Here is a 23,303-nt window from a genome sequence, read left to right as displayed (position 1 = left end):
GCCTCTGCAAGTACCTCTAGGACTATGTTGAATAGCAGTGGTGATAGCGGGCACCCTTGTCTTGTTCCAGATCGCAGTGGGAAGGGTTCTAGCTTTTCTCCATTCAGTATGATACTGGCATTGGGTTTTTCATAAATTGCTTTGATTATGTTGTGGATTTTACACAAAAAACCACGAATAGCTAGAACCATCCTGAAAAATAAGAAGTTAGCAGGGGGAATCACAATCCCGGACCTCTGGACATACTATAGAGCAGTGGTTATCAAAACAGCCTGGTACTGGCACAAAGACAGAAGGGAAGATCAATGGAATAGAATAGAAGCACCAAAAGGGAACCCACACAAATACAGCCAATTAATCTTTGACAAAAAGACCAATGACAACTCAAGCAAGTGGGAAGGCCTCTTTAATAAATGTTGTTGGGACAACTGGCTGATAGCCTGTAGAAACAAAAAGATAGACCCACATCTATCACCATACACCAAGATCCAATCTACATGGATAAAAGACCTAAACCTACATCCAGAAACCTTCAAACTCTTGCAGGAAAATGTAGGAAATACCCTGCAAGACCTAGGAGTAGGTTCCGACTTTCTAAGAAGGACACCAAAAGCAATAGCAGTTGAGAACAGAATAAACAAATGGGACCTCATCAAACTAAGAAGCTTCTGTACAGCAAGGGAAACAATCAACAAAGTAAAAAAGCAACCCACAGAGTGGGAGAAGATCTTTGCACATGATATAGGCGATAGGGGGCTAATTTCCAGGATATACAAAGAACTTCAAAACAACCAAAAAACCAAAACGAACAAGCCACTCAAGAAATGGGCACGGGAAATGGGCAAACATTTCACAAAGGAACAAGTCCAAATGGCAAACAAACATATGAAAAAATGTTCTAGCTCCCTAGCAATAAGGGAAATCCAAATTAAAACATCGATGAGGTACCACCTAACACCAGCAAGATTGGCCCACATAAACAAGAACACCAACGACGCTTGCTGGCGAGGATGCGGGGAAAAGGGAACCCTACTCCACTGCTGGTGGAGCTGCAAATTGGTACAGCCTCTATGGAAATCAGTCTGGAGAACACTCAAACAACTCAAAATCTGCATACCATATGACCCAGCAATAGCACTCCTAGGAATATATCCAAAACACCTGTTTTACGACAAACCAACATGCATCCCTATGTTCATTGCAGCACAATCAGTAATTGCAAAAACATGGAAGCAACCGAAATGCCCATCAGCAGAAGATTGGATAAGAAAGCTTTGGTTCATCTACTCCATGGAATACTACTCAGCTATTAAAAAAAACAAAATGCAGTTCTTTGTGGCTAAATGGGCCCAACTGGAAGCTATAATGCTAAGGGAAATGAGTGAATCCCAAAAGATTAGATACCACATGTTTGCCTTGATTTAACCTGTAATTTTTGTATGGTTGTTTGTTATTTTTTGAACCTGTCATTGATACTGTCTCAACCCAGAGGTTTCGAAGAATGGAACTTGCATTATTTTTAACATATTGTTTACCCAATACTATGTCAATTAATTCCATAATGTTGTATATTGATATTGAGGCCTTGTTGGGGCTTTTAACTGACCGGATCTTTACTCTGTTAGACCTATCTTCAGACCATAGAAGGTCTCCCCAAGAGGCCACTGAACTTATCTGGACAATAAGACGCTGAACTTCATGCTAGGCATGTGTTTGCAAGCAATGAATCTCAACTGAACTTGAACTATGGTTATGCAACAAGGTGGAGGAATCCACCATGGGGGGAGGGGTATGGGAGGGGTGGGGGGAATCCCCAGCGCCTATAAAACTGTACTACATAATACAATGTAAGCAACAAAAAAAAAAAAAAAAAAAAAAATGGTTGACTCCAGGTCTAGGGTCAGAGACACACAAGGTGCAGCTTGTGGCCTGGGAAAACAGTGGAAGACTTTGGGTGGAGGATTAGCTTGATATGCCATGTTGCTGGCCACTGTATTTTTTATTTGCTTGTTTGTTTATTTTAATACTTTTAAGATCTGAAAATGGCCTGCAAATGCACCTTAGTGAATAAAGTGCCTTGAATTTTGGGATGCAATTAACAATGTCTACTGTGGTCAGTGGCATCAGGGCAGGGTGAGAGGGGGCAAACACACCTCCCTCCTGGTCCCTGGAAGCTGTGGGGATGCCACTTGCTAGGGCACAGGGTTTGGCCAGGTGTGATGCAACAAAGGCTCTACAGATGGAGGGCTTGTCCTGGACCAAGCAGGAGCCAAATCAGACACGTCCTTGCCATAGCAAGGAGCTGTTGGCCTGAAGACATGGGCAGCCCCTTGACATTGGGAAGTCAGAGAAACACATCCCCCCAGCAGCTTCCAGCAAGGACCCCAGCCCAGTTAACACCTATAAAAGAATAAATGTGTGAAGCCTCTGAGGCTCTGGTGATTTGTTATATCAGCTGTAGGAATCAAAAGCCACTCTGTGGGGTATCTGTGAGAAGATTCTGCTGGGAACAGTGGCAGAGGATTGGAAATAATCCACAGTTACCAAGATGGAAGAGAACTATTCAGATTCATCATGTGCCTCTGTCCGGCTTTACGTTTGCACATTGTCATAATTGAAGGGATTCTTTAAGACCACTTGGGGTGAGTAGAGAGTTGATGGAGAAGGGAAGAGTTTGGTCGGGGGGAGTGATATTTAATGGGACAGCACGAGGCCATTGGGCTGGAACCAGAAGCCACAAAGGGAGACACATGGTGTGAGGGAGGTGCTGGCCCTACTCTCCCCTGCAGGGTGTTGGTGCTGCTGTATAGACTGAATTAGAAACTCAGGGTGCTGTCTAGGAAGACATGGTCATTCCCTCCATGCAGGCTTCTGCAGCGTCTGACATGGCATTGATCCCTCAGCTCTACACACCAAGAGCTCGGCTTCTGCATAACTAGCAGGAAGCACTTAGGGTTCCAGTCCCGTGCATTGAGATCACCCTCTCTCTCAGCACTGCACCTGGCTGTGAAACAGGGCTGGTCTCATATTTCCACACCTCGCCCCTGGTGAGCAGCAGTCCAGCCAAGAGAGCTACCCGGACCATTTATTACACTTGCTCAAGGAGGAGGGGAATAAAGATCCTTTCAATGGGGTTGGTGAACAAGAGGCCCGGGATGCATGGGGAACTGTTCTGAGAGGCTCCCTAGCTGCAGGGAGTGCAGCAGGTCTCCCTACCCACTCCCATGCTCCAACCAGGCCCGGGGGTGCTCTTCCCATGTGCCCAGCATCTCTGTATCCCTCTCTTTGCCAGTTCTGCCCACCAGCCTTATTCTTCTCCTGTGGTTAGATACAATCTGGAATGATTTGTTCTCCTTAGCCCTGGTCCTGTATCCATCAGTGGTTTCCACTGTCTATGGGACACTAGAACTGTTCAAAGGGACGCAGAGGGGCATAATAGGCTGAGCCTATGCCTGCAGCACCAGCATCCCGTACGGACATCGATTCTTGTCCCTGCTGCTCCACTTCTGATTCACCTCTCTGTATATATGCTGGGAAAGCAGCTGAAGATGGCCCAAGTCCTTGGGACCCTACACTCACTTGGGAGAACTGAAGGAAGCTTCTGTCTCCTGGTTTTGGATTGGCTCAGCTCCAGCCATTGAGGCCATCTGGGGAGTGAACCAGGAGATGGATCTCTCTCTGTCTCTCTGTCTGTCTGTCTCTCTCTGCTTCTCCTTTTCTTTGTGTAGCTCTGCCTTTTAGATAGATAGATAGATAGATAGATAGATAGATAGATAGATAGATAAAGCAAAGCTTTAAGAAAAAAAAGAGATGCACAGAAAGAAGCTGTTCGTGCCTCCTCCTGGAGCAGGGACTGCCAATGCCACCAGTGAAAATGTTAGCCTGAGGCTTTCAAGCCAGCACTACTGAGGTCCGGCATGATGGCCTGGTAGCTGGATCCTTATCTTACACATGCCGGGATCCCATATAGGTGCCAGTTCATTACCTGGATGCTACACTTTCCCTCCAGCTTCCTGCCTGTGGCCTGGGAATGCAGTGGAGGTTGACCAAAAGCCTTGGGACCCTGCTACACCAACATGGGAGACCAGAGGAAGTTCCTGGCTCCTGGCTTTGGACCAACTCAACTTCGGCTGTTGTAGTCACTTGGGGAGTGAGCCAGTGAGTGGAAGATCTTTCTCTCTGCATCTCCCATCTGTGGATCTGCCTCTCCAAAATAAATCAATCTTAAAAAAGAAAGAAAGAAAGAAAGAAAATCAATGCAAAACAAGCTGTTGGTTTCTATACCCTAGATTATGGAAACACAAGAGGCAAAGTCCCCAAAGGTTCCTGTGCTGTAACCAAGAGATGATCAGGAGAGGAGACAGATGGACCCCAGAGACCAGTGGCTCAACAGACCAGGAATGGATGGCACAGAGGGACAAGATGGAGACTTGTTCTTCACAGGTAATCAGTCAGCAGCCCCTAGCATCCAGGTCACTCTTGTTCACCTTACCCAGAAGTCTAGTTGGAATGCACATAGTCTGTCAACGTGATCTCTTGAGGAAGCAGCCATGACTGTTCCTGCAGGAGCAATGCCCCAAGCCACTGTTCCAGCCCAGGCTGGTGGTGTCTCCTGGAAGGGCACGGACACTCACGAACTCCCCAGGCAGGAGGGATGGAAGAGTTACAGCATGCGGATGAAGGCCTCCAATACTTTCCTTTCCATTCACTGGCTGGCCTGGCGTCTTTCCCTAGCTCGGGTAGTGGCGAGTCCTGTCCTGTTGCATTAGAACAAGTCTCCCCAACAGGTCAAAGTCCTGTGGCTTTGAATACTCTCTCTTTGTGATTCTCACACTGGCTTATCCCTTGAACATCCAACTAACATAACCACCTGTTTGCCTGGTGTCTTCATCTATTCACCTCAATCAGATTCTCTCTCTTGTCAGACATGTTCTTCCAATCTCTAGTAGACAGCCCCAGCATCCACATGTGACTACCCCCTACACTGTAAGAAATCACCTCACACATCCTCCTCCCTCAAAACCTAAGAGCCAACACATCAAGCCAAAGCTCCATATTCCTTCTCTTCTCCCCAAATCCAATGCAGCACCCTAATGCCAGACCTCACTGTTCCTGTCTTAAACCTATGGAATTATTGTCTCTTTTCTCATAGCCATGCTTATGCCCCTATAACACAAACCCTAAATTTAATCCTTAATCCTCAACCCTAACACCTAACCTGAACCCTAACCCCTAATCATATATATATATGTATATATATATATATATATATATATACACATATTATCTTAGGAGGTTTATTCCAATGTGGCAGGAGCAGGGTGAAGGTGCTGAAGATCAACAGGAAAAGGGGAAGGAAAAGGGAGAAAGGAAGGCCAGAAGGAGAAGAGAGAGAGAGAGAGACAGAGCCCACCTGGGGGCCTTTTTGCCACTCAGTTAGCCTACAAGGTGTGGGGGCAGGGATTGGGAGGGATTGAGGGCAGACCCCAGAGGATTGGTGCCTGAGTCTGTCACAGGTGATTGCCTAAGATTGATTAGTAAATGGGCAGAGCTGGGGAAGGGACTGGGAGATTGGGGGTGGGATTGTCAGGTGAAATGCAGGGTTACATCTGATTGGTAGATGACTGGACTGGTGCAAGTTTCGTGAGCTGTGAGGAAGAGGAAATGGCGCCGGGTCCAGGGTGGGATATTCGAATAACTCCTTACATTCCTCCTTTTTGTTATATATAAAGGAAGAGGGGCATTGTTCTCTATGGCTTTTTCAAGCTGAGTTTTCTCTTGGTAGTGGTTGCAGCCTGATGGGAAGAATGCGAGATGGAGAGGTGTTCCTAGTCCTGCAAAAGAAACTGGTTAATGGTTTGATTAAAAAAAAATTACATTTCAGTGGCAGACACAAGAACGGAGGGAGGGGTTATTAAGAGTTCTTTTGAAAAGGTGGCTTGAGTTCTTTCTCTCTTAGCCAGGCCTTCTTGTACTTTGGTCACTGAATCTTCATTACTCCTGAATGGTCAACGTAGACAACATAGCTTAACCAGGAACCAGAGACCCTGACTTCCTACCATCCTGTCTAACTCCTCACATTTCCAAACAAAGGAATGAACCCCAACTGTTCTTAGGGATAAAGGGACGGCGGCTGCTTTAATTGCTTCAAGCTGAAAGGGGGTGTTGTTGAGCATCAGCAGCAATAAGGGATTCTAGAGGTTCCCGGTGGAAGGTAGAAGTCATCAGATGTCTGAAGTACTCCCTGGCACTTGAAGGCTTCTTTTTGTTGAAGTTTAGATAACAAAACATGACATAGTTATAATCTTTCCCAACCTAGCAGGTTGGGAGTTCAATTAGAAACCCACCTAACCCCTAATCCTAACCTTTAATCTTAATCCCTACCCCTTATCCTAACCCCTAACCCAACCCTTAACTTTAACCCCTAACCCTAACCCAAACTCTCAGGGTTTAAACCTGCCAGCAGGCCAGGAGGTCACTAAGGGTGGGGTGATGGTGTTCTGTGGCTGTAAGAACCACTGGAAACAAGCTGGTGAGAAATGTCCACATTATTATGCATAAATTACAAGTTTTAAAGGTTAAGGAAGAGGAGGGCAGGAGGGCATCTTCCAGCAGTCCATCCACCCAACAAAGACGCTGTAGTTGACGGTAAGGCACATCTATTCCTCTTGATCTTCTAGTCACCTCAGAAATCACGCTCCTGTGTATTCTCCTTGACCTTCTAATCGTATCAGAGGTCATGTTTCATGCATAGGCCTGAAGGTTGGGCCTTAGGTCATGGACAGTTAAGCTCTAAGCCACACCTTCCAGGTAGCAGGCAGAGACCTGGGAGTCATCAACTCCTAACCCTAACCTAGGGCTAATGTGTTCACTTCTCAGACAGAAGACCTCCTCTTGCTGGTTCACTCCCTAGATGCCTGCAATGGCTGGGGCTGTACCAGGCCGAAGCCAGGAGACAGAAGCAGGCACACTCAATCCAGGTCTTCCACTAGGTGACAGGGACTCAAGCACTTGAACCAGCATCTGCAGTGGCAGCAAAGTGCACTCGGAAGCCCGGCTGAGACTTGATCCCGGGCATTCCACGATGGGGTGGGCTGCGTTAGCTGCTATGCCCAATGTTCACCTGGGCACTGGAGCATCCATGCCTCCAGGGATGCAAGAAGTGCCCCTCTGGTCTCCTCACTGTCAACACAGCAGAGAGGTGGAGGGTGACCCATGCTCATGTGGCCGGTTAGCAGGATTGGGTGTGACGTGCTAACTGCCAGATGTGCAGGTGAGGAAATTCTTGCTTGGCCACGCCTCGCCACCCGCTGCGCTGCCTCTGGCCACAGAGCATGCACTGCGTGGCTGGCTGCCTTCTGCCTGGGTTCCCTGGGCACCTACCAGGGTGAGGATAGATGCAGGCTTAGCAAGAGGAAGGGTTCTCCTCCATCTCCTGGGATACTTACCCTTGTGCCCTCGGAGTGTCATCTCTGCCCTGATCTCTTTGCCCAAACTGCCTTTCTGGTTTTTGAATCACCAAAGCGACATGGAATGGCCCAGTCCAGGTCTCTCATGGTGCAGTTGAGGAAACTGAGATCCGATCAGGAGGAGAATGATGGGAACAGCCCAGGGTCACACCCACTCCCCTCTGTGGCAAATCTGACCATTGCTTAGAAACCAGCTACAGCTTCTGTTGTAAGATGTGTCTGAACCAGGCCCAGTGCAATGGCTAAATTAGCTAAATCCTCACCTTGCAAGCACCAGGATCCCATATGAGTGCCAGTTCCTGGCCTGGCTCCTCCACTTCCCATCCACTTCCCTGCTTGTGGCTTGGGAAAGCAGTAGAGGATGGCTCAAAGTCTTGAGACTCTGCATCCATGTGGGAGACCTGCAGGAGGCTTCTGGATTCCAGTTTCAGATCAGCTCATCTCTAGCTGTTGTGATCACTTGGGGAGTGAACCAGTGAATAGATTTCTCTCTCTCTCTCTCTCCCTCTCCTTCTCTCTATAAATCTGCCTTTCCAATAAAAATAAATAAATCTAAAGAGAGAGAGAGAATGCGTCATATCCTGGGGGCCAGCACCATGGAATAGCACGCTAATCCTCTGCCTGCTTCTGGTCCAGCTCTCTGGTTGCGGCCTGGGAAAGCAATAGAGGCTGATCCAAGTCTTTGGGCTCCCACACCCACATGGGAGACCTGGAAGAGACTCTCAGCTCCTAGCTTTGATCAGCTCAGCTTTAGCTGTTGCAGCTACTTGGGGGGTGACCCAGTGAATGGAAGATCTTTGTCCTGTGTAACTCTGCCTTTCAAATATTAATGAATAAATCTTTTTTTATTACAAAAGGAAAAGGGAAAAGAATGTATAACACATTATTTCTCTCTATTTCATGTATTTGTTTTTTCAGAGTTACCAATACTATAGCCTGCAGCTTGCTGAGACACAGTTTCTTACTGCGGAGGAATAACTTGTGGCAGCCTTCTCAGCTGCAGGTTGCTCACTGTCTCAGACAATGCTGCAATGTGTCTTCCAGACCCTGGGGCCCAGCATATCCCTGGGGAGAGGCCTGGCAGCTCTACAGGTGGTAGGCACTTGCTCTCCTAAGGAGGCAGCCCCCATCTCCCCTGCATTGGCCATCTTCCCTGATTCCAAGCTGCTGCCTCATTTGGCTTTCAATCCCTGATGATTTATGAAAGGCAAATATCGAGGAGGTGCCATTACCTTAGCATCAGGCACACATACATCTCCTTTGTAAGGGAGGGTTTGGAACACAGGTCTCCTGAGGGCCAGACCAGGGCACAGGGAAATGAGAGACGTGTGGCGTGTGCAGCTGCTCCCGAACAGCAGATAGAATTCACTTGGAGGCACAAAACCATTTGTGCTTTCAGCCTCCCTGATTCCCATCAGGATGTGAAGGGACTGTGCCAAGACACCAAAGACCATGCTGGTGCCCAAAGATTTGCCAAGCACGGCAGACTCTGCAAGGTAGAATCACAGCTGGTAATGAGCGTGGATCTGGGACACGTGTCTGCACCAGGTCAGTACCTTCCCCCCTAGGGTTTTATTTAAGGGAAGGAGCTCTTCTCCTGGGTCCAGAGCCCTCTGTCCCTCTCCTGAGCCTTCCCACGATGCTCAGGAGATGCTCCCCACAGCATCTTAACAAGTCATCCTGCGCCCACCCACTCTCCTGTGGGCCAGTGGACCTGCTTGCCAGCTGGGGCCACATCTTCCCCACTGGGGTTCCCTACCTGGTGTACCCTCACTCTTAGAGGCAGAAGGAGGACAGTGCCTCATCCTCTGCTGGGACAGCTGGTGGCCCTGACACCCCTGCCTGCTGGGCTGTGTGACACCAGAGCAGGGCCGAGCCATGGGCAGGCAGCTCGTGTTACCGGGCGGCACATGGCAGGTGGGCCAGTGCCATGCACAGCCCGGAAACTTCATGATTCGCTTCAGCTTGGAGCTTGTTCCTGACCCTGCCTAGCTGCAGGTCTCCTTTTACTGGCGAAAAAGCGAGTGGCAGAAGGAGCCATTCTCAATGAGTTTATGGTGCTGCCTATTCCCTGGGCGAAAATGCCCCCAAGAAAGCCTGACGGGAGGAAGAATGAGCCCCGTGTTCACTGGGGAGCGTCCCCCCTCACTTCCTCCTCCTCCTTGTTTTGAGCTGCAGTCTCAGATCCTGCAAATTACAGGCTCCTTCAGCATCGCCTCTGTGGTTGGAAAAATGCTCATTGCACTTTTAAAACAAACAACGGAAAGTTCCTTTTCAAGAAAAATTCTTATTAGCACAAGTCCCAGAAAGCCGGCCAGGACTTTTCCTCACATCTGGGGGGAGTGTCCAACAGGCAGGGCCGACCCCCCCCCTACACGGGGTAACTCCATTTGAGGTGCGTCTGGGTCCCCCTCCCCCAGCTAATGGCCTCTCCTCCCTGACAAACCTAGGGGACCTCACAGTGAAAGTTCTTCCCCCCCCACCCCCCGCCCAGGGAACAGCTCAGACATGAAAGGGAGAACATGGTTTGCCCAAACAAACAGCCTCGGGAAGACAAGGAGGCGTGCGCAGGGCCCCCCAGACAAAGCCACAAATCAAGATCACAGAGACTGAGCCTGGGATCGCCTCTGTCTGTGAAAGGTCTTCCAGGAAGCTGGCCCCGGGCTGGCAGCAGACCAAGGCGCCTGCCATGGGCGCCGAGCTGGGCACTCAACGGCAGAGCCGGGGCCACACAGCTAAGAGGCTGCGTGAGTGCTGTGACGGCTTGCTATGTTCACATCAGAAAAATAGGCCAAGCTGTGCTGAAGGAGAGAAGCCACCAGTTTAAGAAGTCAAAGAACATAATGCAACCAGAGAAAGTACAAGGAAGCAAAGAATGAAACTGAAGGCGGAAGTTAGTGAACCCAAAACAGGTGACTGAATGCGACCGCATGAATTTTTTTAAGATTTATTAATTTTACTGGAAAGGCAGATTTACAGAAAGATCTTCCATAAAGGCTGAAGCTGAGCAGATCCAAAGCCAGGAGCCAGGAGAGCTTCTTCTGGGTCTCTCATGCGGTTGTGGGTGACAAGGCTTTGGGCCATCCTCAAGTGCTCTCCCAGGCCACCAACAGGGAGCTGGATGGGAAATGGAGCATCCAGGACACGAACCAGTGCCCATGTGGGATCCTGGCACTTGCAAGGTGAGGATTTAGCCACTGAACCATCACACTGGGCCCCAAAGTTGGTTCTTTGAAAAGACAAAACTGCTGGCAAGATTCACCAAGAAAAAAGGAGGGGTGGCCTGCCGTTCACTATCCCTGCATCAGTAAGTTAGTGTAGTAAAAACACTCTTCATGAAATAAATAATACCTATAAGATATTCTAAAATAAATTCAGCAAAATGTGCAAGTCCTTTGTAGCTAGTTATAAGCAAGTGCTAAGAGATACAAAGAAAACCTAATTAAGATGATTTGTACTGGGCTAGCAAGATTTCATGCCTGAAGATGCAGTTGCATGCAAAATCTCATTAAGTTGTGTGCATAACAAGGTGTTGGTGGGTGGTCGGGACAAGATGACTCTAAAATTTATATGGAAAAAGAAAGGGTCAAACGTAACTTGAAAGAAAAGCAAGGTGGAGAGACTATTTTTATTACTAATTATTGAAACTCCTAATAAAGCTATAGATGTAAGATCCTATAGTGTTGGCACAGAAGAGACCAGTAGAAAAGAATCGCAAACCCAGGCTCAAGGCCAGAGCGAAGCCGGCAGCGTGGGCCAACCTTCACACCCCACACGGCAAACAGAGCAGCAGCTTCAGGCAGGGTAGAGGCCTGAGGAAGGCAAAAGTTTCAGGAAGACACGAGGGGGAGGGAGCAGTAGGGGATAGCTTCTTGATTGCAAAGCAGGCTAGGAATTCCAGAAATGTAAGCACAGACTCTAAAGGACAATATTGACAACTTGGACCACACTGAAATTAAGTTACCATAAAGAACTGATATTACGCAACAGTGAGGAGCAATGAACTCGCTACACATATAATCACATGGGTATTTCTCAAAACAGTGCTGAGTGGAAAATAGGAAACAGAACAAATATTATAACATATTTCCACTTAGGCAAATAGAAGCATGCAGACACAAAACATTGCCTATTTGACAAGGATACAAACAAATTTAAGAATATTCATCTGACACGTCACAGTGAATACCAATTCAGAATGCTTGAAAATGTGAGTCAGAGGGGAGGGGGGCAATGGAATCAGCTAGAACAGGAAAGGGCTCCCTCAGGTGGGTGCCAATGGTGCACAGTGACCCAGAAGACCAAGCCATCTCCTCTCTGCTGCCTGAGTCCTGCTGGAAAAACAACAAACAAGTGCTTCCAATGTCACTTTCATCATGAGCCCTTGAACTTGAGCCTGAAATCCGTCTTGTTCTTCCAGAGGCCAGTATCCAAGATGATTTTATGAAATCGCCCCAAATTTTATTATGAAGTGAAAATACGTTGCGTGAGCACTGCTTTAGTTGTTAGGAGTCATTTAGGATGAATTTCCAAGAAGCCCCTGGGATGAGGGATGCTTGCATACAAGTGTATCGCTGAAGGTATAAAGAAAGCAACAATGGGACAGGGGAGGAAGCCAGGCAAAGAGACAGGTGCTGATGGAAGCCAGTCTCAGTCCCCCGGGGGAGCCTTGGAGTAAGAGTGACAGCAGAAGTGTGTACCACAAACAAATCTGGAGAGGAACTCGTGTATGCCCCAGAGAATGCCGGGCACTGCAGCTCCCCCTGCCAAGCAGGAATGTGTTACCGGAGGTGACATGAATATGGAGACATCTGAGAAGCTGGCTGTTGCACTCTGTTCTCTGGACCTCAAAATCACATCCTCAGGGCCAGGTGAAACTGCCTTCTGCAAGCCTGCATGCCAAGCTGAAGTGTTGGGTCACGACCTGGCTGCTCAACTTCTGTTCCTGCTTCCTGCTAACACAGCTGGGAAGGCAGCAGAAGATGACCCAAGCACGCAGGCTCTTGCCACTCACATAGGAAACCGAGATGGAGTGCCTGGCTCCTGGCTTCAGCCTGACTCAGCCTTGCCCTTTGCAGCCATTTGGGGAGTGAACCATTGGATAGAAGATCTCTGTCTCCTTCCTCTCTCTGACAGTCTGCTTTTCAAATACAGATTTTTTTAAAAGTCACATCCCTCCCACTCTCTCTTTCCCAAGGTTTTTCCAAGCTGCATCCATTGCCAGCATCTATTGGAATCTTACCATCTAAGCCTCATCATCCACAGCTGTAAATGGGTGTCTTGGCTCCAGGCAACTCCTTAAGGCTAGTTCCTTTAAACTTTTAAAACTCTCAAACTAGACAGACAAATGAGTACCTTCCACCATGTACAGTGTTGGAACACAGTTGGGATAACAGCAATAGCACCCTGTTCAAAGGGAGGAAGAAGATGAGTTGCTGGTCTGTAGTGATTCTGAAATCCAGTGGACACAGCTGGAAGATCCTTGTTTGGAAACCAGGCCTGCTCTGCCAGGAAGAATGACTTGTGCCTCCCAGACTCATACCTCTATCCTGTGGGCTCCTGGTTCTCATCTGGGGCTTTTGGTTTCATTCACTGAATCCCCCTTTCTTCTTCCCACCTTGCTTCTTGCCGGTAGCTTTTTGGAGTTCCACAGGCTTCTACTGATTTTGGATCAATTGCTTTCTCTCCAAGCTGTTTTGTCATTGTAATTATCTTACAATTTTTATGGATTTTCTAGGAATGTTGATGGTGGCTTAACAAGCTAATCCTCCTCCTGTGGTGCCAGCACCCCAAATGGGTGCCAGTTTGTGTCCCGATGCTTCACTTTGAGTCTCAGGAAAGTGTTGGAGATTTTCTCCATCAGGCAAAAATCTCACTCACCTCTGTGTGAGCTGAGCACGCCTCTCTGTTGTGGGCTTCCAGTGGACTCATCTTTCAGTTGAGGCAATCTGTGACATGCGTCCTTTGCATAGTTCTCGTTCATTTAGCTGAACAGTACTCCAAGACACCCCCAAGTGTTTCTGAAGTCTTTTTTTAAGACTTTTTTTTTAATGGGAAAGTCAGATTTACAGAGAGAAGAAGAACAGAAGTATCTTCTGTCCACTGGTTCATTCCCCAAGTGGCTACAGCAGCTGGAACTGAGTTGATCCAAACACAGAGCCAGGAGCTTCTTCTGGGTCTCCCATAGGGGTGCAGGGCCCTGAGGCTTTGGGCCGTCCTTGACTGCTTTCCCAGGCCACAAGCAGGGAGCTGGATGGGAAGTGGAATAGTTGGGATACAAATCGGTGCTCATATAAGATCCTGGCGCATGCTAGGCAAGGACTTTAGCCATTAGTCTACTGCACCAGTCCCAAGTTGTTTCTGAAGTCTTAACAAAGGATTTTATACTTGATTTTCAGACTTGACAATTTCCTGGCAATGCCTTTGTAAGCCCAAAGTTGAGGTGGTGAGAGATGGCGGGCTACTGGACACAGGCTGTTATTTTGAAGGCAGAGCTGCCACGATTTGCTGATAGATTGGCCAAGTAATCTGAGGGAAGGACCAAGAAGAGCAAGGTGGTACTGGCCTGAGCCAGCACCATTCAGCGAGCCAGCCACTGCCGTACGCCTGAGGAACATTATCATTCACATCTCTCAAGTGGGGAATGTGAGATGATGCTGAGACTTGAACAAGTGGCTGAAAGTCTCCTGAGAAGTATATGGCATAGTCAGTTTTTAGTCATTCTCCACTACCCTCTGTCAAATCAGGGACCTTGTTACATGGAGTTCCTTGTCCTCACACTTTATTGGAAGCCACTGGCCAATGCCTGTGTGGATTGCAAGTGGCTGGCCCAGCCTCAGGGGTAAGTATCCCATACCCCAACATGTGTGGGCTACAATGCTCACTTCCCATGCCACCAACATCCTGAGACCCCAGCCCAGTTCTGGTGCTGGATGTGACCCAATCTGATGTGGAGGCATCCAGACATGAACTTATCACTCCTGGAGAAAGGCCAATGTAGAGCGAAACCTGTTCCTCAGGTGCCACCAGGCTACCTGCTTCTCATTTGTGGAGTGTTTCCATCACTGGAGGAGTTCAGAGCCAAGGCCGGCTTGGCAATGCAAAGCAGCTGGCTTTGCATGAGGGGCGACCAAGGGCAGGAGCCCAAAACACTAAGGCAGGGTCCTAGGGACAGTCATTTCTGCAGCTGTCCATATCTGGGCTGCGAGGGAGTGGGGGGAGGCCAAGTTTCTGGAGCCCTTACTAAGCAACTAAATTTTTCTCTTTTCCTCTCTGAGTTTCTCCTGAGCTATCCCCCAGTCATTGGTAATGGGAGGAAATTTCCAGGAGGTTTCTCTAAGGAGGCTGGGATCCTGCTCCGCTTGCTTGACAGTCCTTCGCAGCTTGGAGAGGCAGGTGGACTGGTCCCTCCTCCCTTTCTTGTCTTTCTTCCCCTCTGGAGAAGACTATGTCACAGATGATTTATATACCTATGAAAATTTGTGGATAACCACCCCTGCCAGAAAAAAAAAAACAGTGAACTTATTTCATTTTTTACTAAAGCAAAAAAAAAAAATCTTTGGGAGGAGGGGAGGAAAGAATGTTCCAGTTCTTTCATGCGGGGCCTCCTACGAGAGTTTCCTTGAGCTAAACCTGGAGTAGGGCACTACAGACCTCAAGCCTGCTGATCCTAGAAGGGCCCTGGGGTGCCCACACTTTGTCACGTCAAGTGGAAAACACAGATGGACCCAGAGAAGATTCTACAAGAAGACCACAGATGGGTGGGAAACTGAGGCATGGAGAAGTGCAGCTTCTCGCTCGTAAAGGGAGAGCCCAGATGAAAATGAGGCATGCTTTGGTCCCTGTGGAATCTGTGAGGCTGATGAAGTGGCTAGGCTGGCACCAGGAAGGAGGTGAGACAGCCGCTGCTATAGCGGGTGGGATGGAATCTGTGTGAGTTCCTGACAGGCAGTTGGACAATTCTCAACCAAAAGCCTGAGAAATGGGTCTAGTTCATCCCAGATGCCAGCTTTACTGTAAACAAAGGGTGGGGGGGAGGGGGGGTCTGACGTTCTCCCACGAGTGCCTCACTCTGCTGGGTTCTGTTCCTGTCCAAATAGAAACCTGTGTGGGTAGCCTACAAGGCTGCTTACTCCGCTACCCTGGGCTTGCTCACGGTAAGATGTGGGCAAAAAAAAGACCATCAGTGCCAAATGAAAAACGGCCAAAGGATATGAGCAGCAAATTCACAGAAAATGAATATAAATGTTCCTTTTAAATGTAAAGAAATGGCATAATAAGAGAAATGCATAATAAAATCCCGTCGAGAGATCATTTTTCACCTATCAGATTGGCCAAATGTTTGACAACAGATTTTTATAAAAAGTATTGATTGATCTGCACTGTGGAGAGAGAGAAAAAAAATATCTTCCATTCACTGTTTACTCCCCAAAAAGCCTGCACACAGCCAGAGTTGGGCCATGCTAAAGCCAGAAGCCCAGAACTCATTGCGAGATTTCCCAAGCGAGTGGCAGGGACTCTGCTAGTTGAGTCACCACCTGCGTTCCCCCAAAGTATCAATCAGCAGGAAGCTGGTTAGAAACAGAGTAGCAGGAACTTGAATCAGGCTTTCGGATGTGAATTTAATCACCCAAAGCAGTGGCTTAAGTGCTGTACCAGATTGCTGCCTCTGATTACACATCATGACACTTGTCAGTTCTTAAGTCCCGGACTCAGCCACAAACTCTTCCTTCTCTCTTCTGCTTTGCCACGTTGAAGCTGGAGACTCTTCTGCAATCCATCTCATTTCCACTTTGCCAGCTGCTTGCTTCTCAGGCTGTGCCAACAGGGGGCGCTGGAAGGAGCCAGTGGGGCTGGAGGAGCTGATACTAACGACCTCCTTCCCACTTCCTGCCTTTCTGCTGGCTTACTATTCTTGCAAGAGTCACTCTGGCCCTGGATTGATAAAGTTGGTTAAGCTGGCAAGAGCACAAAACAGCATAACCCCTAGGGCGATTAGCACTATCTAATTACAATTTCAATTACTGTTTGGCCCAGTAACTAACTCCTCTTCCTTGTTACTTACTCAGCTCTTATAAAGTTTACAGGGACTGGTTACATAAATCACACTATATCCATACAATGGCTACTCTGTAAGAGTAGAAAGAAGAACAGCTTACATTGTTCAGTTAAAGAAATGCAAAGTGCAAGAACTAGTATTCTACATTTGTGTAGCAAAGTACATATCAAGATATATTTATATTTGCTTAGCAGAACCCTGGAAGAATTCACAGGAAGCTAGTAAGTACCTTGATACCTAAGCATCAGGTGCTGGAGGCAATTTTCCAGGCGTTTTTTGAGCACAGGTTCTGGTAAGGTTAACTGTTATCTCTTCAAGGATGCCGTGTAGAAGCAGCTTCACAAGCTAAAGGCAACATCCCCTTCAAGGCCAGCAGACAGGTGTGTTGGCTGTCCAGAAAGGAAAAAAATAACTTCTTCCCCCAGAGCAAAGAGTCGGCCAGTTTGTTCTCAGTCCGGTAGAAGCAATGATGGTTCCCTAAGCTTGGAATTCCTACGTCAGGGTAGAAGTTTACCCACTAGCCTCTCTGCATGGTCCCATGGAACTTGGGCAGTGCAGGGAACTGACATGAACATTAAACGCATGCTGCCCTCCCTGTGCCTTGAGTAACCGAGTTGTTTGTCTTGGACCTGACTGCCACACGTCTTTGCCGGGGCATCCATGACACAGCGGTAGGCTTACCTGCTAAGGTACAAGCTGGGTGTCACCTTAGGACCCCAAGAGTTCTTACAAGGGAAGAGGGAAGATTAGCTGGGTGGGGATGGAGAGGGCAAAACTTCTTACTGTGTATCTTTTCATGTTACTATGAGGTTAGAATTGCAGGCGTCTATTACCTTTTCAAGCTTAAATAGCTTTTAATTTGAAATAAGAGGGTTCTTCATGTGTATTAGTCGTGACACCTCAGAATGCACTTGGGAGGGGCATGGGAAGGCATCGGGCATCACCTTGGACTCTTACAGAAGTGCCAAGCTGAGGGCCATGAAATGGCATAATCTAGTTGGTTTCTGGATGAATTCTTACCTCCTTCTTGCCAGTACACAGGCTGGATCAAGAGAGAACATGAGATGTTCATAACAAGGGGGTAGAAGACCTTGACTTTGACCTCACAGGTTAACCCAGATCTGGTCCTGCTTAGAATCACATCACCAGGCTGTCTTGAGGGAGCCCTCTTATTGTAATGTCTACTGCAGAACATGCTCTTACAGCACACTGCTTCAAGCAAACAGTGGGGCCAGCACAATGGCATAGCAAGCTAGCCCTCTGTTTGCAGCACCCGTATTTTATAGGAGCACCGATTCTTTTCCAGCTGCTCTACTTCTTATCCAGCTCCATACTTAATGGCCTGGGAAAGCAGCAGAGGATGGTCCAAGTCCTTGGGATCCTGCACCCTTGTGGGAGACCCAGAAGAAGCTCCTGGATCTTGGCTTCAGATTTGGGTCAGCTCCAGCCACTGTGGCCATTTGGGGAGAGAACCAGTGGATGAAAGTTCTCTCCCTCTCACTTCCAACTAAATCATTACAGCATGCAATGGAGAAGAGAAGTGAGCAGTAAAGTTTGGGGTAAGCTCTTTAGAAAGATGTTCAGAGGCCAAAACTGAGGTTCATCGATTTAGCAATCACATCTGCTCCATCAGGTCCAGATGCCTATGGAAGACGCTAAATGAAAGTTTTTTCAAATGAAAAGTGAGAAGATCATGTGTTTGTTTCACTTGGGAAAATTCCTAGAATCAGTAACGGCAGATTCACCTGCTCTGGAAGAAGCCCCCAACAGCCTGTTGAGCTCTGTGCCTTCTAGATCAGCCTTCTGGAATATTCTTTCTCTTTCATGATCCTCTTAAACCAAGTCCTGCTTGAGCCTGGGTGCTGAGCAGGTTTTCCATAGTGGTCATGCCTCGCAGCAGTAAAGGGGAACCTCGGGTGTGGAAAAGCTCACACTGAGACTCAAGTCGTTCCCCTTTGAAGTGACGCGTGCCCCCTGACTCGGGCACCTGCTTCGTCTGGAGAGGGGCACACTTGGCCTAGAAGAAGCAGGGACAGGACTGGGCCTGAGCAGCCACCATTGCGAGGCTCACCCTTCTGGATGAACCTGCTGAGCTAGCAGACTGGTCCCCCAGTGGGGAGGTGTAATGGGGAGCTCCCAGGGCCCCGCCTACCTTACTTCTTCAGCGACTGGAAGGAGGCCCCTGCGATGCTCAGAAATGTCCCTTGTAGGATGTGTCGCTGCAACTCCCCACCATGTCCTTGCTTATGTGTTGCCCCTGACCCCTGACTGGGACAGAGGGTGACACAGGACTTAGAGGGGAACCCGGGGCCAACCTGGGTAGCTGAGACCTGGGCAGCTACAAGTCTCACCAACTTGGAGGAAAAAGGAAGGAAAGTCAGGATTGAGGCAGGAAGGGAGGGAAGTATGTTACCTTCTTTGAACGTCATTTATGAAGCAGATGCAATCTGTTTTTTTCCCTGTTAGTAAAAATGAGGACCCAGCATGATGGCTCAGTGGTTAAATCCTCTCCTTGCAAACATCAAGATCCTATATGGGCACTAGTTGGTGTCTGGCTGCTCTGCTTCCTATCCAGCTCCCTGCTTGTGACCTAGGAAAGCAGTGGAGGACGGCCCAAAGCCTTCGGATGCTGCACCCATATGGGAGACCTGGAAGAAGCTCCTGACTTCGGGCTTCAAATCAGCTCAGCTCTGGCCACTGTGACCACTTTGGGAGTGAACCAACAGACAGAAGATCATTCTCTTTGTATCTTCTCTCTGTAAATCTGCTTTTCCAATAATAAATAAGTAAATCTTTAACATAATTTAAACTGGGAAAAATTGCTTGGATATTGGCTGTCCTTAAAGGAATCCACTGCTCTATTTAGTTGTGACCATTTTGTTGTGAATGATAGAAAGTTATTTTCTAAAATGGCTGCATAGTGTTCTATAGAGTAGATGCACCACAGTTTCTTTTATCCATTCCTCTTTCGATGGGCGTCTGGGTTGCTTCCATTTCCTCACTAATGCAGATTGTACTGCTGTAAATATAGGATTACAGGTCACTTTCTCATATGCAGACTATTTCTGTAATTGGCAGCAAATGCAGATATTTGCGGCTCCTACCCTGGGGTCTTCAGCAAGCCCCGAAGCACCATGTCAGTGTCTGCATGGAGCTGATCCTTCCCACCAGAAATCCTGCAGGAAGCAGAGGCCTCTGCGGAAGGAGGAGGATGCCTCTTTTCCTCCTCCTCCCTATAGCATCGGCTCACCTTTCTGTCTCTGTGATGAACCCTCCTCTCTCCTCCCCTGCCCCAGGTAGACTCAGTGACACCCCTGACCTGGCGTATGCTGTGCCAAGAAACTTGGTCTTTGTTCCAAGGAGGTCCTGCTCCCCTGCCTGCATCCTGGACGGTGATGAGGGAGCTCCACCCAACAGGGGGCTCAGCTGGCTGCATCCCCCCAGTGTGCTCCACAGACCCTGGGACAGGAAGGAATCCCCAGGCAGTGCTCACAGCTCTGACAGAGAGCTCCCACGCAGGAAGAGCAGTGCTTCTGTGTGTGCTGCTTGTTCTCCCAGGCTGCACCAGGGCCCTGCACTGCAGCAGGTGGGCCTGAGGGGGCATCTGCATGATCCAGGCAGACATGAGTGCGGTTGCTACAGCTCTCCTGGAGTCCTGAGGCCCAGGGAGCATTCCCAAGGAGCCCACAGCCAGGTGGCTGCGGTCAGAGGTGAGGCTGGCACCCATGTGATGGTGACTTAAAATGACAGGGCAGGCATGAGAGGGCAGGAGGAATCCTGAGCCAGAAAACCAGGTGACCAACCCCAGATGCCAGAGCAATGCTGATGCCCCTGCCCCACCATCTGTAACTCACACAGCCAGCCCAAGAGGGAGCCTCCTCCCACTTCACAGGTAGGGAAACTGAGGCACTTGACACCCCTACAGCTGGAACACACTCGTGTCTCTGTACCCAGGGTCTCCTCTTCACCCACCTGGAGCCAAATAGAGAGGAAGGGCCTGGGGCTGGGTCCTGGGGCAGTAGCCTTTCAGCATGCCCAGCCATGGTGAGATGCTTGTTTGCTACCAGCTGGCAGGCAGGGTTAGCCATGCTGGTTCTAGAGGTATACTTAGTTGCTGGTGGCTGGGACACTGGGTACACTCCAAGGCCCTTGTCCTGCACTGGAATACTCTCCCTACCGATGTCTCAGCCTGGCCGGATCCAGTCCACGTGGGTCAGGTGACTGCTTATGGCAGAGGCCTCATTGGCCTCTGATCCAAAGAGGCCCCCAGGCCCTCTCCACTAGCTCTCCTTTCTCTGTGCTCTTTGTGGCCCTTACCTGGGATTCTCTTACTCATTTGCTCATGTAGTGTTTGCTGCCTGCCCTGCCCTGACCATGGAGCACAGGCCACGTGTGTCCTAGATCAGCCTGAGCCAGGTACACAACAGGCCCTCACCATGTCCTTCATGCCAGGGAGGGAGAGTGAGTGGCACAGCACAGGCTCCTCCTGATGTCCCCTGCCATTCTAGGGCTCCTCTTCCAGCAACCACAGCCAACACAATCCATATGTTTTTGCTCAATCCTCTATGACAAACACCATGGTCAATATGTCATCTCTGCCACGTGCCACAGACAAACATCTAGGTCAGGTCACATGGTCCTTCTTCCCCATTCTCTCCACGGATTTCCAGCCCTGCCATGTCCCTTGTCCTACTCTCACCCCAGCTCTGCCTAGGAATTCAGTCTCATCCTACAACTACCTTGGGACTGTGGTCCCTGGAGGCCAGGTCCTCACCATTGAATAGCAGGGATACAGAGCCCTATTGGGACCCAGCTCTGGGAGGCCCCAGTCTCAAATCAGGGTTCCAGGGCTCATGTGCCTTGGTAAGGTACCCAGGGCTGTGGCCACCTGCTAGACTCAGCTTGCTGCAGCAGCTGAGTAGCTGACAGCCTCAGGGACCAGGAGGCTGTCAGACCCACTCCTGAGTCTCAGAGAAGTGCCTGTGCCATGGGGAGCACCACTGGCTCTGTCTGAGGGTCTGCACAGAGCCAGCGGGTTTGAGCCTAGACAAGCACCCACTCTTCCCCATCCTGGGAGGCTGCTGAGGTTAGCCCGTGACATCCATGTCCCCCAAAAGTCATCAGAAGCTCCACCTGTCTCCCCCCGACCCAGCTCCTCAGCTTGCCCAGCCGCCTCTCTACCATAGGGACCAGCCGTGCACACATGGCCCCTTAGCATCACCACAGTCGGCTCGTCCAAGGCGGGAAAATGGGATGATGAATTCATTCCCATCACCGCACTGCCCATAAGTCATGGCTGGAAGGGCCTCTTTCCCGCCCCTCCCTTTTGGAGTTTCCAATGACAAAGATTTCATTATTCAAAGCAATAATTTTTAACCAGAGCGATGCAAGAATTGCCTCTACCTGAATTAGGCCCATATGTGAGAGGGCAGAGTCTGGGGGCAGTGGAGATGGGGGAGGTTTGTGGAGGGCTGGGTCCCCCTCTGTGCTCCTGCCCCTCTCTTGCCTCCCCTCCTCACTCTGTACATGCTCAACTTTCTTGTTCTCAGTTACCCTTCTCCTGGGTGAGCCTTACTTCTGGACTCTGCACCCCCACACTGTTGCCGAACAACATCCCACACTGGTGAGAGACATTCTGACCTCTTAGAAGCCACATTCAAACTATACGGGAGCCATAGCACATAGCAAGTACAAAATATCAGGGGTTATAAATAATCTGGAAGCAGTTCAAACTGCTGAGCATCACAGGTCATACAGGTACCATACGGCTTTATCCAAGGGGCTTGAACACCCCCAGATTTGGGATTCATGGGGGGCCCAGCAACCGGTTTCCCATGAATATATAAGTACAATAGTTGTGCCTAGATTATTATGACATAGCAAGTCCTCTCCTAGGTAGGTAACTGAAAGAATTGAAAGCAGAGACCCTGCTTGCGCAGGAGGGTCGTTCACAGTAGCCATGGGTAGAAGCATATGTCCATCAAAAACGAAGCAGGCAGCGGATACCCCCAAAACACACTGCACAAGAGGAGCCAGACACTGGGTATCGCAGAGGAAACCACCGGTGACTGAGTGGCTAGTGGACCCAGGGCTTTCCTGGGGGTAGGAGCAGTGCTCCGGACCTAGTACAGCTGGTGGACACATGGCACTGTGGATGCACCGCACACTGCAGGGTTGTGCACTTGACAATAGCTAACCATGCTATGCAAATTTCTCCTCTTTTTTTTTTTTTTTACATTAAGGAGGGAAAAAAAAAAACGAAAAAACAAAAAGCAAACATCAACAACAAAAAAAAAACCACAAAAAAATCCCTTGTCCCTGCCAGTCGACCTCACGGCCCCTTGGCAGGCCCATCTATCATCCATGTTGCCCGCTGCTCAGCAGTGCTCTGCTCTGACAGGAGGTAGCTGCCGAGGCTGGTGCAGCTGGGATCTGGGGGTAGGGATGCAGCAAGACCAGGGATGAAGGGGTTGCTCTCGGCCCATGGGTGCACCTGGAGGTGCCCAGTGCAGGCACCACAGCTCTGAACGTCATCTTTCATGACAGTGCTTGTCTCCACCCACAGTGCACGGCGTCTGAGTGCTGTACTATAGTTTGTCGCAGGGCTGACCATCTCGAGAAGCCCTGTGGATATACGATGCCTGCTCTGTGGCTGACTGGAAGTGATTGTGAGGTCGGAACCTTAGCCCAGCTTCCAGACACTGGTGGTGGAGCCCATAAACACCAACGTGATGGTTCCAACTCCGACCCCATCCCCACTCCCTGCTCCTGGTCAT

Source organism: Ochotona curzoniae, unplaced genomic scaffold (assembly GCF_017591425.1).
Source record: "Ochotona curzoniae isolate NIBS_2020 unplaced genomic scaffold, NIBS_Ocur_1.0 contig_3819, whole genome shotgun sequence".
In the NCBI taxonomy this organism is placed as follows: domain Eukaryota; kingdom Metazoa; phylum Chordata; class Mammalia; order Lagomorpha; family Ochotonidae; genus Ochotona; species Ochotona curzoniae.
The sequence above is the reverse complement of the archived record's forward strand: the minus strand, read 5'-3'. Positions refer to the sequence as shown.